The following is a 13,312-nucleotide window of genomic DNA, read 5'->3' as shown; positions in this document are numbered from 1 at the left end:
TCTGGTTTGATTCTTGGCTGGGGTGCCTTATCTTCTCTGTGGAGTCTGTATACCCTCCCTGTGTTTTCTTCCTCTAGTGTCCTCTCATCTTACAAAGACATGTGTCTGTCTGGAGTGTTCTCCCTGGGCCTCTGCTAAAAATTAGCTTTTGTTCCAAGTCAGACTTTCCTGGTTAACAAATGTTAAAAATGACACACATTTGAATATCAGACTTCATATTCTTCAGAAAGTGCACTGCAACACAAAAGCTTTTATTCTAGCAATTTTCTAAGTGTATAAGATGGATATTTGAAATTTGTCCCTTTTTTTGGGACTGTATTCCCCCATTATTGGCTTCATCCAGGTTTTTTGTGCTAAGGTTGAGAGCTATGGTAAGAACTAAATTCACTTAATATGTTTGGGGGCTATATTCCCCCATTACTGGCTTTGCCCGGGTGTTTTTTGCTAAGAGATTGAGAGCTATGGTGAGAACTGAATTCACTGAATATTTGGGGGCTGTATTCACCCATTATTGGCTTTGTTTGGGTGTTTTGTGGTAAGAGGTTGACAGCTGTGCTATGGTGAGAACTGAATTCACTAAATGGTAGCCATTTAAGTTTCCGTCTTCCTCTTTCACAAAACAGCTGATTTGGTATAGTGGTATGTTGCTCTGACTGTTTTGCACAGGGTCCTGGGTTTAAGGCTTGGCAGTGAAATGTATGGTGGTAACACAGCATTTTATTCTAGCAACTTTCCGACATTATACAAGCAATGTTTAATATGTGTCCCTGTTTTTTGGGCTTTTGCCCCCCCCCCAATAAACTTTGGCTTTTTCCAGATTTCTTTGTGCTGCAAAGTTCAGAGATACAGCTGAGTGAGTAGATTTTACAAGGAGCTGAGAGCTGCAGGGGAGCAGAAGTTTAGTGCTGCTTATGCTGAGGCTGTTTACTTTGTTAATAGCACAATAGGTAGTATACTTGCTTTTGATGCAGAAGGCTGTGGGTTCTACTCCCACAGTAGATAAATGCATTGCTGATACTGTACTGTGCAAAGGGGGTGGATGCTGCACTCCATTTTGGCGAAGATACCTAGTAACTATAAACCTATTATCAGTTTGCCATCCATTCCCTATTGCAATATTGCTAGCTTATCATTTTTTTAGTGTAAGATAGGCAATTTATTCCTCAAGGGTAACAGGCACTTTATCTGTAGATGAAACAATGAAATACAAAGTTGTTTGCTAGCAGCAACCTCTTCATTAGTTACAAATCTTTTTAATGTGGAATTATTTAGATGACTTTTACTTCTTCAGAGATTGTGCATATGTACTGATACTGGTGGACGGTAGAAGTTTGAGTAGACTTTTATGATGGAAATGTTCTGAATTGGGCAGATTTGTCATTACTGGTGCATGCATTTTGTTTCATTGTTTACTGGAAAAATTTCAAAACAATAAATTTAAAACACCCTCTAAAACTGTACTGTATTGTACAAGGAATATAATTTAATGCAATCAGGAAGGTGTATGAAAGAGCATGTGTATGTTTCGTGTGCAAGGGGCCTGTGATTTGAAAACAGCCCAAACCCAAAGTTAATCTGCCACTGGCAAAATGTATTTTCTTTGAATGTGGGTTTCAATGCTGTTTCAGTGAATGTGAGTTTTCAAGGGCAGAGAAGTTTTAATGCTAAGTCTGTTTTCATTGTGAGACTGCATTGCTTTGTTTAGCAGATATGATATCAATTAGTGTTTGCGCTGTAAAATGCAAAATAAAACTTTCAAATGAAGTCCAAATCATCGCAGAAGTAAAGCAGTATGCGCATTAGTGTTTATGGTTTTTGTTTTTCGGCTTTTCCCGGTTAATGTTTATGGTAAATGGGGTGAAATAGCCAAGTAATGGTTCATTGGAATGGCTGTAGGGGGGAGGAGCTCCATTCAACCATGATTTTGTGAGGGGGGGAAGGGCAGCAAACTCAGACAGCCCCGGCTGAACTATACCTCTCAACTGTCCAGATTTTTGCAGAATGAAGAGATTTTTGCTTCTTATTTTTGGTTTGTTCCTCATAAAATTTGTAGTTTTCTGTCAAATCATTTAGGAATGAAGTCACTAAATAATGACAGACACTGAGTTTCAGACTTCATAACCTTCAGAAAAATGCATGCTAAAGCAAGACCTGTTATTCTAACAACTGTCTCAGTTTATGCAAGAGCAATTTTTAGTACTATTTATATGTTGCCCTCATATATTTGGCCTTGTCCAGATTTCCTGCATTAACAGGTTAAGAGGTACATGCAAATAAATTGCTTTATAGAATTAGGCATATCCAAACCTCTCAACTGTCCCTGATTTTGGCTCAAAATGTTGCTCTTCCCCTAATAATCCCTCCGCAAAATGACAATTTTGGAAGAAAACATGGAGGGTTTACAATTAATAAATAACTAATAATCAGTTATAGATTGCTTTTATTTCAGAAATGCATGTAGATTCTTTTATTTTGTCAGCTGCTCAAGTTAGCAGTAATAATATTAAAAAGTGTCCCTTCTTTGACAGGTTCCCAGCTGTATTGTGTGGCTACTTTATATGTTTGAATCACATTTTTTTGCCCATTTTTCATAAAATTGTGTTTTTTTTGGCAAATTAGTGGCAAATCATTAAAGACTGAAATTAGAAAATAATGACATTTGAGTTTCTGATTTCATACCTTTCAGAAAATTCATACTAATGCAAGACCTACTATTCTATTATTTTTCTAAGTTTATAAGAGCAATATTTAAAAATTGTCCTTATTTTTGGGCCTTTGTCCAACTTCTATGTATGGCTTTGTCCAGATTTCTTGCTCTGAGGTTGAGAGGTATGACAAATGTGTCAGGGCCATCGCAGTCAGCCAGAGACATTTCAAATTGTGACATACTTGTTGCACCCCACTCCCCCATGTAGTGACTCTGGATGTGTCCAAGCAAGGCAAAGAGCAATTATGCAGTGTAAATGTACAGACTATCCCCCCATCCAAGGTAGACACAAGTACAATGGCTTTTCATCTGTACTTGATTTTACAGAATGTTCTGGTTTCTGTCATATTTTTATACTGTTGATTTATGCTTATTATTATTCAGAAAGTGCCTGTTGCTCTGTGTTTAAGTAGCAATGCTTTAACGACCATCTGGTAAGCTTGTCTGAGATTGTAAGATGCAAGTAAGTTTTAAAGTTTTAATAAGCATACTGTTAACAAATTGCCAACATTGAAAGCCTTTCTGTTGTTGCCATGCAGAGAATACTTACATAACTAGATAACATATAAGCCTTGGGTATTGAAATGCATATGACAGTATTTGTAATAAAGGACAGGATTACATTATTTTAAGAGATCATTACAGGCTTTACCTGCAAACTAAACAGAATGCCAGTCTATTATGTGTGGTCCATATCCTGTGCAGTAATCCTTTAAGCAATGTATGTTGAGCTTGTTTCCTGTTTGCTTTTAATTTTTTACTTTGATCATGTTTTCCCCATGAAACAAGTAGATAGTTGTTGTCAGGCAGCAGGTCTTTTTTGGATAAGAAACATTTTTACAGGTGGGGGTATCACAGAGATTGCTACTTTTAGCATGTTACTTTGTACTTTAATAAAGCTGAATATAAATTATAATTAGAGCTGGAGTGCAAGGAGAAGTGGTTTGAGTTGAGTGCTGCTTGTTTTTCTTATACTTGATTTTGACTAGCATTCCAGTAATGTATTTGAAAAGTAATTTATTTTTTCATGCCTCACAACTTTTTTGTTTCCATCTAGATATTAAGTAAGCTGCCATGCAGCCAATGGATTGAAATATTTTTTTTCTTCTACACTTTCCCTTTTTCTTGATTGGACTCTCATAATGATGGTTTGGCACCCAGGGCAGCGTATTTAATTAAAGTTACAGCTTTTGTTCTTTTGAGCATAGCCCCTCCCCTTTCTAGTTGACCACACCCATTCCCATTGACCCCACCCATTCAGCTGTCTCCTGCAGCCCCCCTTTGATTTGAAGTCGCCAGCCACCACTGTAGAGGATAGGTAAGAGCATAGAGAAGATTTAAAATTGACAGGGTTTGGGCTAGTTCTGAGGGATAAGGGGATAGCATTCCACTTTTTGGCTAGGGAGAAAGAGAAGATAACTTATCCAAGAGGTAGTTTAGGCTTATTAATCAGGAGTAAATTCTTGTTTTTGGATCTAAGAGGCCTATTAGGGAGGTAGGGGGTGACGATAGAACTTAGGGAGGGGCAGTCAGAGGGTTTGAAGATGAGTTTGTGAACAGTAATATGTTGTAAATAGTCGAGATAATTTGGGAGCTCCAACCAATTTAGTGAGTGAAGTGCTACACATTGGTGGGAGGAGTATTTGGAATTTGTTGCAAATTTAGCTATCTTATTGTAGAATGCTTCCAGCTTGGCGTTTAGGGAGGTTTGGAGGTTGATAAGTAGAGAAGAACCATACATAAGAGCGGGGAGTTGGTAGGTGGAGGCAAGAAATTTCCTCGAGGAAGAGGTTAGACATTGATTGTGTCTGTAAAGCAATCCAAGTTTTTGGTGGGTTTTTTTTTTGATATTTTGTCATACATAGATGTCGAATTTTAGTTGTTCATCTATGACTACTCCAAGCAGTTTTGTGTGGAGGACAATTTTTATTAGTGATTTATTTTGGCTGAAGATTTTGAATGTATCTTTGTGTAATATAGTAGACTTGGATGGGGTGAAAATTATGATTTTAGTTTTGTTTGGGTTCAGTGCTAAGTAGTTGTTGAACATCCAGGATTCAGTGGTGGAGAAGGTAGTTTCTGTTTTGAGTAATATTCTGAGTCAGCTAACCAGATTATAGTTGAGTCATCAGCATACTGAATTACATTGGCATCAGAGATAGAAGTGTGAAATTTATTAATAAAGATACTGAACAACAAAGGGCCAAGTATGGAGCCTTGTGGAACTCTAGCAGGGGTACTGAGGTAGGAAGAGATGGAGTTTTGCCATTTGACGGCTTGTTGCCTGTCTGAAAGATAGCTAGAGAACCAGTTTATAGTTGTGAGTGAGAGACAAAAGTGAGAGTTGTGATAGTAGCTGAGGATGGGAGACAGTATCGAAAGCTTTTGAGAGGTCTACAAGTATAGTTGCAACAGTTTTTCCAGAGTCACAAGCCCTGTTAAGTGTGTCTAGGAACAATATAAGGGCAGTAGTGGTGCTGTAACCAGGACTAAAGCCATGTTGAGTTGGAGATAAGAGGTGGTTTTGGGTGAGATGAGGCATAATCTGAGTGTAGATACATTTTTCCAGAATCTTGGAGATTGGTGAGAGGATTGCAATAGGGTGGAAGTCGGAGATATCATTGCTTTTGCCACCTTTGTGGACAGGGAGAATGTAAGCCTTTTTCCACAATTTGGGTACATAAGATTCCTGAATAAATCTATTAATCAGGATACTAATGGGGTAAGCAATGGTTTCAGCGGCGACCTTTAGGAAAGTGGGTGGTAGGTTATCTGGAGCATTAGAGCAGGATTTGAGCTTTAAGAGTAGTCTTTTTATAGTTGCGGTGGAGATGGGTTTGATTGTAAAGTTGGTGGTAAGGAGCGAGTGGAAGTTAGGGGAGGGAGGGGAGTTTATGCAGGTTGGGAAGGAGGAGGTTGAATTAGGAAGAGGAGTGTTGTTAATTTTGCTTTTATTAGGAAATGTGGCCATAAGTTCAGCTATGCAGTTTATGAAGAAAGAGTTAAAAAGAGATGCTATTTCCTGAGATGTCTTGTCAGGATGTCGGCATGGATTTTCTTTTGTGCATGGGTTAAGGAGAGAAGAGATGGAATTCTAGAATTTTTGGGGCTTTAGTTTGTGGTTGGATTGAAGTTTAGTGTAGTAAGTTTTCTATATTTATGAACTAGTTTCTTTACTTGGTTACAGAGTTGTTTAAAGTGCAACAGGGAGTCTTGGTTCTTGGATTTTCGGTAAAATTTCAGGGTTTTGCCTCTGAGTTGCATTGCATGAGATCTTTGGTGAGTTTGGTCAGCCATGGGGCAGGATTAGTTTTTATTCTTTTAATGTGTATTGGTGCTTGGTTGTTTAGTATGTCCATGAAGGAATTTCTGAATCAGTCAATGGCATTATCTAATGGGAGCATTTTTAGTAAGTTACAGTTTATCCTTTGAAGGATGTCAGAGAAAAGTAGTGTGTTGAAGTTAGTTAGTTGCAAATTTCCTTATAATGGTGTTGATGTTATAGGATGTATGTAGACTGGTGGATGTATGTGGGAGGTGGTTGCTTAGAGAATCAGGGAGGGTGCCTGCATCAGATATTTTGTTTGGGTGGGAGACAAGTATCCAGTCAAGGATGGACCCAGAGGAATAGTCTATGGATGGTCTGGTTGGAGAGTCTATGAGACGGGTGAAGTTGAATAGATTTATATTGGTGGTAGAGGGGCTGGAGGTCAGATTTGACCAGTTTATGTTTACATCCCTTAGGTTGATTGCTTCATTTTTTTATGTTGGAAGAGATCCAAGCGAGGATATCTTCTACTATGGGGATGTTGTTTCCTGGTGGAATGTAGAGAGTAATGATGTAGAGATTTTTATATTTGTTTATTTTTAACAGAGCAATGGTTATTTCTGCATTGGCGAACTGGGGAATGTGGTTGGAGTATGGTATTATAGTGAGGGAGTTAGTGAAGATTATTGCATTTCCACCTCCTCTTTTATTGGGTCTGTCAGATCTGATGATTTGATAACCAGGGGGAAAATTTCAGAATTTTTGATCTAAAGTTTAATGCAGGTCTCAGTTAAGGCAATTATGTCAGGTTAATTGTGGGACAGCCATGTGTGGAAGTCGGGGATTTTATTCCGGAGGCTTTGGATATTTAGAGTTACCAAGCAAAGGGATCTGTGGGAGTTGGATTGGTGTGGAGGTATGGGGTTATCAACAGAGATGTGGTGGGAGCCAGAGTTGGGGGTGAATGTCTCCAGATAAAGTCAAAGTGGAGAGATAGAGTATGTAAGTAGGGTGTTTTTGTCTAGAGGTACATTTGGAACTACTGATATAACTGGAGTTGGTATTAAAGTAGTTAGGGATAGTGATGGTTCTGTATGTGTAGGGAAAGGTTTTTATTTTATATTGGTAGAGATTATTTGTTTGTAGTAGGTGGGGAGACAGTTGAAAAGCTGGCAAGATTAGTGACGGGGGCTGTGGAGGTGGTGGAGTAATGAGGTAAGAAGGTAAAGGATGTGAGGGCAGTTAGGTGTAGTAAAGGGCTGAGGGGTAGTAAGAAAATTGATTGGGTTATGAGGAGTGTTGTATATGGATGCAGGTTTTTATTTGAGCAGCATTATTTAACCATACCCTCCAAGCAGACTTTATGCCAAATGAATGTAAGAATGCAGCTGTTATCCCACTGCACAAAGGCAGGTCATCTACCGACCAAGGTAATTACTGACTTATAAGTCTGACTAGTCTCATATGTAAAGCCACAGAAAAATTATCATGGATGTGATAAATAATGACATTGAAAACTGTCAGACACTGGACCTAACCCAGTTTGATTTAGTCAAATGAAAGTCATGCCTGCTCAACCTGGTGGAATTTAAGAAAGTCATCAATGCAATGGATTAGGGCAAAATGGTGCATATGGCTTGTCTTGACCTGCCAAGGCATTCTACATCATACTCCACTCAAGCATTGTAGATAAGCTCACAAGATTAGGTGTAAATTCGTTTGTCACCCACTAGACAATCAGCTGGTTTACAGATATGTCCCAAGAAGTCTGCAAAAAGGTCAGTCACCAACAGAGTCAGCAAGTGCTTGGTACTGGGGCATCTCCTTTTTGGCATCTTCTTCTCGGAAGTAAAGTCTAATGTCACTGGCCTCTGGATGACCAAGTTCACAGGTGATTGCAAACTACGCACATTCATAGAATGCCGCAAAGACATAGATATTCTTTAAGAAGGCCTTATACAAACTAATAACTGGTGCCAGAGTCACAGCCTAAAATTCAGTGCCAAGAAATGTAAAATAGCAACATTGGGTAAGACAGCCATTGCAGGAGTGGGCTTTTGTGAATTTAGTATTTAACACTGTCATTTAGTACAAGTAGGGTCTGCTGCCATACAGGAGGCACTGAAGGTGGATACGTAATGTGTTCTATCCAAACAAGACAGTATTTGCCTAATCAGTGCATGTTCTCTCATCTGTTGTCTGATGTATGGATATGAACGGCAATATCTTTATAATAAACAATTTTATTTTCATTGTAATAAGTGATATAGTGGTATCTCAGAATTAAAAAGGGAAGGGAATAAACATATTTACATAAACTCATCCGCGGTGGTGCAGCAGTAGTGTTGTTGCCTCACAGCAAGAGGTTCTCCCGTTCAATTCTCGGCAGGAGTGCGGGGAGTGCCTTCTGTGTGGAGTCTGCATGTCCTCCCCGCAGTTGGGTGGGCATTCGAAAGACATGCGTAAATGGGTGTGCCTTCGTTGAAGGTTCGACGTTGAGCTGGCACCTCGGCGTTCGTGAAAATCTACTGCCAATCATTAGCGGACCGGAGTTCCGCTGTGGCGACCCCTAACCGGGAAAAGCCGAAAGACAACAACAACATAAACTCACTAAATAATAATATATGGGATGGATTTATAAAAAGGAAAACAAATGAAGTGACTAGAATCAGAAACAAAATAGTGAAGGGGGGTTGCTGCATATTGATTTGCAATGTGTAAAAAATAAATCAGAGAAAATGCATTAACAATGATGTACTGGTTTAAGAAAATTACTGAAGACAACTTGCATAAATCCACCAGTTGCAAGAGACATATTATGGGGAGCAAATATAGGCAACAATACAAATGGTCCAGTTTGGAAACCCATTTAAAGTACAACAGGAACTAACGAAGCACAAAATAGATTAAGAAAAATCACAAAAACATTTTAAAAAAAGTTGTAGTTATTCAGCATAACCAGCTTTCCAGAAGCTGTAATCAATAGTGACTGAAATACTTTCTAGCTTACCTTCATAATATGACCAGGGCAATGCTGACTCTTATCTGAGAATCACTACTGCTTGCTGATATTATTGTAACACTATTCCATACATCATACAAAGCAATGGCTTAGACTGCACAGTACAACTGAGCTAATAACAGCATTGTCCAGCATATATTTATATTCCTGTCCCTAAATTCAAGTGGCCCAGTTGCATGCCAAGCATCAGAATCCACTGCCTCTCCATTTGACATAATGTCATTTCAGTCTGAGTGACAGAATGCACCTCAGAGGGTGAGGGTTACACTATGTCTTCTTTTGACTTAGCACCACACCTTGCAAAACTGACTAATTGCATTTCACTAAAATGATTCAAAACTCACAAATTGCACCTCACTAAAATGATTAATTAACTATTGGTAGAGTTGTGTTTGGTGGTTTCTTACAGAATTGCTGCCTTAGGGTCAGCATTAGCGAATACTTTATCCAAGAAGAGATACTGAGTTTCTGCTTCAAGTCCATAGCTTACACAGTGTGGGGCCAATGTACTGCAAAATGAATGGTAAAAGCATGCACATGTCTGAGAGGGAACTGTTCACTAAGGCTTCAAGTAATGAGTGCACACCTAGATAGAAAATGGTGCACAGTACATGCACAATTGAGATAGAAAGCATGATGTTACCATAATTCACCAAAACTGTACAGAGACCCTAAGCTGTCTACAAAAATGTCAATGCACTGCAGTTAGACAGACAACACAATGGAATAGAACGTACGGTGTTCCTGTAGAAGCATGGCTAGTACTGTGGACATATGACTACATATGCAAATATGCACAGACACACATACACACACACACATGCACAAGCGCATACACTCATGTGTGCATACATGCATGCAAACAGATATGCACATATGCACTCGTGTATACACACACACACACACACACACACACACACACACACACACACACACACACACACACACACACACACACACATACACACACACATAAACACACACACACATACAAAAAAGGACACACACACACACACACACACACACACACACACACACACACACACACACACATGCAAAAATACACACACACACACACATGTATACACACAAGCGCGCGTGCACATGCACGCATCTGCCACTGCATCAATGCAACATTTTCCTGTCATTGATACTAGTGGTGTTACTTCTAGTACAGTGACTACATAACACTGTTAGAATACGCAGACAGTCTCTACTGGCATCACTTTGGTTCATTGTATGACTGTAACATGTTAAGACTCCATATTACCTGACCATTATTAGAAAGTCCAAAGTTCAAATGAGAAACAAGTGAGCAAGTATTACACAGGATGGGTAATAATAGGATTGCCACCTTTTTGAAATGCACAAAGTGGAACTTTTTTATAGAAGTACAATATTTTGCAAGACAAAGCATGCCTTTGACCATTGTAAATGAATGGGTTTCATTTTTGTGTTGTTTCTATTTTTTTCATATAATAATATTGTGTTTCAAATGCAAAATAAGTCTTATGAAACTAGTGGAAGAAATCTAAGAAATTACTTTTGTCCTAAAATCCCAGAAGATTTCCTATTTTTCATAATGCTTTGCATGTCATAACTGTTCAAACAGGGAGTTTTCTCTGCAGCTGCTGGTAATACTAGTTAATGAGAATAATTCAATGACTCTGAATCCAAGTCAGCAATTTTCAGGTGGGTATTAGTGCACAGGTATAATTATCTTACTGTTGAAAGTCCCATCAATGGCCTGGCAGTGCAAGTCCTTATTTTAAGAGAAATAAACAGAATTACTCAGAAATTTCTTAGTGTACACATCCGTTTTTATAGTTTTACAAAAAGGTATCTAAAACCCCGAAATGATTTGTATCTATGTCACTATCAGGGCACCAAAACTTTTCTCTCTCTAAAGTATTGCAAGTACACAGATATCATTTAGCAAAAGGAAAGAAATCTGTTAGGCATTTTACTTATACAAAAAGAGAACAGACCCTTAATCTTTAGCCAACATATAATTGGAGATTACATAAGACTTGATCTTTTTATACAAAACTCCTCATACCTGTCACTTACTCAGAATGAAGGGTGCTAGCTCACCTATGCATGTATTACATTACACAAGATTTGTTGCTGTATACACAAGTTAAAAATTAATTTAGCAATACACTTCAAAGTGATGGAATAAACTGTAGGGCAACAGAAAAGTAGAACACAGTGTTTGAGGGATTTTAAAAAAGCAATGGATCTCCATACATAAGGGTAATGAAACATTGATAATTAGTGCATCTTGGGCAGAAATAATTCATATATTTTCCTTACTAGACTCCCAAGTTATCTACTGTGAACTATCATGACAGCAGTGTTGATGGAGTCTGACAAGTAAACAAACTACATACACACACACACACACACACACACACACACACACACACACACACACACACACACACACACACACACACCTGATCATTTACAACCTCTTGTAATCTGTACACTTCACATATCTACTTGCAATATCCCAAGAAATACATCTCACTTTGCTGTTGTCAGAACCATAGCAACTTCAGTCTACCCCCTCATATTCATAGCTTAGGAAATAGAGACAAAGACCCAATATCAGGAAGAGATTTTAACAATTTCTCATATATACTTAGAAACGTACTAGAATAACAAGCTTAACATTAGTAAACATTTTTGAAGGCTATAAAGTCTGAAATTCACAGCCTGTCATTAATCAGTGACTTCAGTCCACAACAATTTGCCAGAAAGCCACAAATTTTACACAGAACAGAAGAGATACTTCTGTGTGTGACTTTCTGATAAAGTGTCATGGATTTCAGTCAAAAATGTGAAATTCAGATTTTAGATTTTATAGCTTTCATAAAATGCTTGCTAACACAAAATTTGTTATGCAAGCAAATTATGTAACAGGTGTATTTTAAATCAGTCCCTGATTTTGGGCCTTTGTCTCCAGGGGTGTAGCAAGCAAATTCCATTTTGTATTCACAAGGTCCTAGTGCTACCCCCTTGGACACCTATCACTTAAAAATGGATGCATCTGTCAAATTGCTGCCCCAAGCACTTAATAAATGTAAGTAACATTTTCAGCTGTTCCTTCTAAAACTATTAAAGATACAGTTTTTAGATTAGCAATAATACACCTGTTGCTGGAAGCATTTATTTATGCAGTTATAGACATAATATGACCTGAAAAAAAAACATATTGATGTGATGCTCAAAAAAAATGTACTCACTACAGTACAAAGAGTATGCCTGGCTGTACCATTGTTTGTCTCTGATTCTTGAGATAAGAAGTTGCAAGACCATGGAAGTGTAAAAAGGGTTGCACTGAATTGTTCCCACAGCAGCAAGCTGAAATGTATTTTTAGGTCTTATTTATGTATTTTTTTTCATTCATTTGATCACAGGCAAGCATGTCTGATGTGCACACACACACACACACACACACACACACACACACACACACACACACACACACACACACGGGGATGCAGTTGATGGTCCCATCTATCAATGTGTGTGTGCAAATACTTGGCAGTAGTTATGGGTGTAAAGGAAGGAAGGGAGTTATTATAATAAACAGGAGCACCATTATACAAGCCAGGTTCTCTGGTTATGATCCTAAGTTTCCTTGTTTTGTGTGTTTATTATTTGGTTGCAAATAAACTGGATATCCTAAAGTCAGTGAATGTAATGCTAATATTTTAACTATGATTATAATGTTAATTTAGCCTGTTTTTGCAAGCACATGGGTGTGAAATGTACTGTGTTGGGCTACAACTGTTTGTCTGGCAATTAGTTCAGATATGTAAGGCTATAAGCTGTTAATGATTTGATTCCCACAGCTTTCATTTCTGTACTGTGTGATTCTGACCAAGTCACTTCACCAGACAGTGCTCCTGGCAGCCCCTGAAAAGGCTCACTTGCATCCAGTGGACTGTTCCAGGCTGTTAGCAAATGTCTTTCATATTGTATTTTGAACCTCTGCACCCTTCTTTATAGCCACTCATTACAGCTTCATTATATGCAATTTGACTTTGAATCCCAGCACATCTCATAATTTAATGGCTTGCCAGAAGCAATTTCAATAAATTTGAGGTTTAAGGGAAAGAAACCGCAAAAAAAAACTCTTTAAGGAGTAGTCTACTACTAGACAGTGTAATCAAAGAGGAGATTAGATCAAGTGAGAGCACTTCTCAAGAAGAGCATACATCAGGTTAAAGGGGCACTATCTCAGATTTTTTGCTAAAGGAGTTTGTTTACATTTTACTACTCTGTAAGTCACATGTTCAGCTAG

This window comes from Protopterus annectens, chromosome 11.part0 (assembly GCF_019279795.1).
Source record: "Protopterus annectens isolate FY-2018-M chromosome 11.part0, PAN1.0, whole genome shotgun sequence".
In the NCBI taxonomy this organism is placed as follows: domain Eukaryota; kingdom Metazoa; phylum Chordata; order Ceratodontiformes; family Protopteridae; genus Protopterus; species Protopterus annectens.
The sequence above is the reverse complement of the archived record's forward strand: the minus strand, read 5'-3'. Positions refer to the sequence as shown.